Here is a 6050-nt window from a genome sequence, read left to right as displayed (position 1 = left end):
TCATTTTCACGCTTTTAGCCTGAGACGTCCTATCAGTCGAGTACTGAGCGATCTTTTCAAGTCATCTCTATACAAACAAGAGGCCCAAGGGCATGAAGGCCCAGAGTCTAAAAACCAATAAACAGGGCTTTGGCATATCTAGTTTGTTTTCGCTTCCTTGAAGGCCGAGTTTCAATCCTTACTCGCACAAATTTCGCACAGTGGGATCGCAAAAATCATGCTTTGGAAAATTTAGAAGGGAACAGGTACAAGAAATGAGAGTTAAATAACAATATCAATGTATTTATTTCTTTTAAACCTAGCAAACTCAAGGAATTCGGATTGGCTGAGAAAGCTACAAGATGGGTTGAATTCGCTATTTAAATCTGAGCCGAGTAAACCGAGTAGATGCCGAGTATATCAATGTCAGCCGAGTAAATTCAAGTTTAGCCGAGTTTTCCGAATAAATCAGTGTAACAATTAAACGAGTTTGTCGAGTTAATCCGTATAAACTGAATAGATTCAAGTTTAGCTGAGTTTCCAAAGTAAATCCGTGAAAGCTGAATAGATGCAAGTTCGCTGATTTATACTATTGTTGCACTCCACCTGATGATGATGATGATGCAATGACACCTAAAACAGAAAAAATTCAATATATTAAATGTATACATCCCAAGATCTTCAACTAAAAGGGGTGTGCTAAAATAAAGCAACATTGATCTGTTGATGTGATTCTATGCGATTGAGCTCCCTACAAAGAATAATTACTTAATTTTATCACTGCCAAGGAGTTTCATTAATTATATAACATAAATATTTGTTGCATCTCCTTTCTATGAAACTTTTTCTCTCAGACCCACCTCTTTTGCACTTTTGAAGGGGTTTGGACTATGACTGACTAATCTTGAGGAAATAGACCAGGCGATGACTTGCTGTCGCACCACTTTTCAATAGAACAATTCTCTTAGTGTTTTTTATTCTCACTGCAGGGGGGGGGTCAAGCCTCAGGGTACTAAAGCATAGCCGGTGGGGTGGGTGTTTTTCCAAAAAAAATTTGATAAGTACCCGGGTACTTTTTGGGTGGGTGGGGAGCCAAGTTTGTTTAATCAAACAAGTACCAGGGTACTAATTGGGTGGGTCTTATGTGAACTTTCTTTGTTAAATAAGTACCTTGACTCAATTTTGGTGAGTACTGGTGAGTAGTTTTATTTTGTTTTCAAGATAATTTAAGGGCTTTGAGACTTAAGTATTGTTAAAAACCTGTGACATTTTTATTCCATCATTGGATGGTTAAAAATAAGTTACTTCTAGCATAAAATTTGACACGAAGAACGGATAAAAACATGATTCTGCTATATAAAAATATTATCGATGAAAAGAAAGTTTTAAATTGTTTTATATTGTTGATGTAATATCAAAACATAAAAAGACCTGCCAAGAAAAAGAAAGGTTAGGGAAAAGTTTTGAAGTGAAAGTGAAAGCCAAGGTCCTGTTTTGTTTGTTTTGATCGAGCTCCATCTGAGTGTTTCCCTTTCCTTCTATTCTATTATGTTTTCACGTGAAATAGTGATGTAATGAACTCCTTCTGAGTGTTTATTTTCACTGATATATTTTCTCTCTCTCTCTTACATTTTTTCTTTTCTACTACAAAAACATTCGAAAAGTTTCCTAGACGTTCGAATCTTTTATCAGAAGCTTGTGAATCAGAAGCCCATAAGAAAGCAAAGCTCCTGAAGAGGCTTTTCCTGCGTTTTACTTGGGAAATAATATTTTGCCTTTTGTATACTGTAACTGTACAACATTTTGATGAATACCTAAGTCCTCATTCATTATGATTGCCGAGTACCGAGTAGCTAGTTAAGAAAAAAGAAACAATGTATCACTTGAGAACAAGGTTGATCTCTCAATGTAAACAGAGCACTAAGTACTTTCGAATCATATCATAACAAAGTGTTCGAACATTTTGAAATAAAAACAAAGAGAAAAATTTTTATTTGTGGATTGACATACTTTGAAATTGACTTTGGTGGGGCTATTAGTTGGGCTAATAGTAAAGGAAAATTAAAATTAACAGTTATAGGGGTGGGTTTAATTTTGATGAGTGTAGAATTGAGAAAGATTAATAAGTAATAAATTTATTTTTTGTCGGTATAGGGTCTTAGAAGGAAAAGTCCTTAAGTACCCGGGTACTTTTTGGGTTGGTATGGGATCTAGAAGAGAAAAGTCCTTAAGTACCCGGGTACTTTTTGGGTGGGTATAGGGTCTAGAAGGGAAAAGTCATTAAGTACCCGGGTACTATTTGGGTGGGTGGTATGAGTCAAAAATTTTTTTAGATAAGTACCCTCTCTAGGCTATGCTTTAGTACCCTGAGGCTTGACCCCCCCCTGCTCACTGATACGTAGGATTTAGAAATCCACAGGGTTGATGTCGAAAATTTGGAGGTCAGAAATTCTCATATCTAATATGACCAACTGGTAGGGCTTGAAGAGTAGATGAAAAAAGTGGCCTCAGTACGCTCATAGTAAAGGTCAGGTATGTTTTTGGAAAAAGTGTGATTATTTAGAATCACTCAAGCGTTATCTTCCACTTCAAACCGAGAAAGTGACAGAGAACTCACCTAAAATTGGGTATCAGTATTGATCTTCTGTTGCCCATGTCTTTAAGGTTGATTGAGCAGACCAGCGCAGGACACTGTAAAGAAAACAAAAAGATTAGTATCTGTCTGAAAATAACAGTATTTTTCACTGATTACACCCAAGTCAGTTCTCACCTAAGTTAAAACTTCTCCTGACTTGTTTTGTGCTACTGCTTTTTTGGACGCATCTGGGATTAAAACAAAGGTTCTTAAATTTTAGGGCAGACTCAAACCCACTCCCCTCCTGGGTCACTTTTTGAAAATGGTTTGGTGAGAGGGAATTCTGGCCTCAGAGTACTGTTGCTCTATTGCCACGTTCTTTTGAGAAAAATTGTGACCTGCGTTTCGAACTAGCCAGTCAAACGACAATCAAACCAATAAAATACCAGCAATACTGTAGACCTTTTGATTTTACAGCAACAATATAAAAAATGTTATGCATCCCCTATTTTGTATCCACGCAATAGGGCAGCAAGCTAAAACATGTTCCGTTCGCGTCATCTTCAAATCCAGTCGGTCGGTCAGTAGTAAATTTTGTCGGGTTTTTTAAATCTAGTAAATCCCAAAGAATCAAGTCGGCAATCAACAAAATCTCTTGCCACCATCTTTAATTTGCCAAATTAAATGTGCGCGCGCATGTGAGAACCTTAAAAGCAGACCTTATTTTTGGCTCTCGGGGGTATTGGCCCTACCGCGTCGCCGAATTTCGACTTGAAAATTTCAATAAGGGTACATGAAAAAGCTCGAACGCGACTCAATGTGGGTTAAGTAAACAAAAACTCGTAGCGAATGATGATTCAAAGAAGTGCTTAGCTATCAAAAACTTTTTCCGACATTTTGCCGACTTGTACGACTCGGGATTAATGTTTTGAAGGTGAGTCGGTTGGGCGATGTGAACGGAACATATTTTAGCTTGCCACCTAGATAGGAAAATTTAAACCACTATTGGGGCTGTCCACATTGTATTTGTGCACTGAAAATGTCCAAATTTGGGTTCCCCCCACCCCTGTTCCAAAGCGTATGCAAATGTCTACCATTCCAGTCTGTAAATGGGGGGGCGGGGTAGACGACACAGAATTTAAGTCTAAATGATTAAGGAAGTCGGATGTCCGGTGTCGGAGAAGGATATTATTTCCCACCGGACAATCAAAACACTGGACATGACCAGTCCGGTGCGTACGGTGTTTCTTAATTTTTTGTTTCATAAATGTCCGGCGTCCAAAATTCCCTGTATGTAACACCGGACTGACACTGGACTTATTGCGTCCGGTGTAGCGAAAGGATACTTTTTGCCACCGGACAAATACACCAGACAGTCCGGTGCGTCGGCACGGTCCTATAAAATCTTGAGTATCAATCTTTGATCGATCTCCCAATCCGGATCAATAAGTAATCCATAAATCACATCTCATCCTATTGAGCGCAGGGGTCTGAAAGGAAATTCCAAGGCCCTGATTTTTACAGAAAACTATGTCGTCTGCAGGGGTAAATGGGCCATTCCAGAAAAAAAAACCCCTAATGGATGACATCAATTTTTGAAATAAATTTTGGCACGGAATTCCAGACAAACTTTGAAGAGAAAGTATCGGAATTCCATGAATTTTACTTAATTTTGCATTAAAGTATTGGAATTCCATGACTTTTTTGGTTACAGTAACGGAATTCCACGGTTTTGATAGGTATTTTGTAAATTTGTTACGGAAATTCTGGACTTTCTTGAAAGCAATTTGCTACGGAAATTCCATGTCGTCCATTGGGGGGTAACGAATAAAAACTGGAATGGCCCAATAAAGATGACGAAGTTTAAATAAAAAGGTCTAAGTGCTATCTATTTTGACAGCAAGGAAAAACCAACATACCTTTCAAACATTATAATCCTTATTGTTCATGGTACTTGGAAGCAGGAGAGATGTTGCCACAACACGGTTGAATGACAAAAAAATTAAGAGCATGAGTCTGGTAATGTCACCCAAATAGGTGAAAAAATTTGGAAAAAATAAAGTTTTGAATTTCACTTTTGTTCCTGGATAATTTTTTTATTAATGACTTCAATTTTCAGAAAACATAAGTATCAGGGCTTAATCAAACTGGCTTGGTCCATAAATTTAACCTAGAGTAGTTATAATCAGACAAATTTGGCAAAAAACTCTTTGTAGTTTACACTTAATTTGAGATAAGTAAGATATGCATTATCTAATACTTGTCTTAGATTTCAGTTCATGGCTAATATATTAAGCTGCATTGAAAAGCAATTTTTACCCTCCAGTATGGCATATTTTTCAAATTCTGACACTTTTTTCAAAGTAAAATCTAAAATACTAAAAAATATTCCCATAAAGTTTGACTTCATGAAAAGAAAACTGGCTATGGTCAGGTAGTTTCATTCTAGATTTGAAGGACTCATCACAAGGCTTCCAAAAAACCAAAAGTTTGCTATATTTCAGTTAGCCAATAAAAATTAGAAAATGAAACCTTGTTGGTTGCGGACATAACTTTTTGTTAAATTTGATTTAAAATCAGCAATAAACATTAAATTGAGTTATTATTTGGCTTTTAATACTTTGCTGTACTTGAACCAAAACTTAATCATTGAAATTTGTTGTCTTGAAAGGTCTTTGTAACTATGATTTCCTGAAAATTGAAGATTTATTTGTAAAAGAGAATCCAAATCATATATAATTTTTTGTTAAAATCTAATCTTAAAAGTTAAGATTTGAGCTTGACATCAACTGTTGTACATTTTCATAATCATTAAATATGATTTTTCCTTGAGAGTCACTAAACTTTTTCAATAGAAAGGGTTAAATGTATAATAATGCTGTGTTGCGGACATAACTTTTTCTTCTTAGGGTAGAACCCTAGAACATTATACATCATTGAATTAAAGATTTTGGAGTGTCTTTTTCTATTGCCAAAATTTAACGAATATTATAGAGACTAAATCAATATAAAACCAAAAGATTTGGTTTGGTTTGATTTCAGTTATTACATGTTTTTCTTTGAAAAGAACAAAAGAAGACTTATCAATGATATTAGAACTTTCTCATGTTTCTAATAGAAGAACGACCCTCTAGAGGACACAAAAAATTTAAAAAAACAAGGAAATGCATGGTTTTTACAAATGTAACTCTTTAGTATTGTCAAAGTGTTAGTATAACTGCTTAAGGGGGTCAAAAATCTGATAAAATACTTTAAATAGTTATGTCCGCAACATACAATTTGCTACAGAATATGACTCTGTTTTGAACAATTGGAGCAATTCTAACCAGTCTGTAAGTGAATGTGTAGTAGATTATGTTGTGTGAACACTACACAATGAATTTAATATGCAAATTAATGCATGATTTATCCGTTATTCAAGCTCACAGGCTCAGAACCATCATTTTCAAAGAAACAAAAAGGTTATTTTTCTGTTAAAATTTTAATTTTGGACCTC

The sequence above is a fragment of the Clytia hemisphaerica genome, unplaced genomic scaffold (assembly GCF_902728285.1).
Source record: "Clytia hemisphaerica strain Z4C2 unplaced genomic scaffold, Clytia hemisphaerica genome assembly, whole genome shotgun sequence".
Classification (NCBI taxonomy): domain Eukaryota; kingdom Metazoa; phylum Cnidaria; class Hydrozoa; order Leptothecata; family Clytiidae; genus Clytia; species Clytia hemisphaerica.
The sequence above is the reverse complement of the archived record's forward strand: the minus strand, read 5'-3'. Positions refer to the sequence as shown.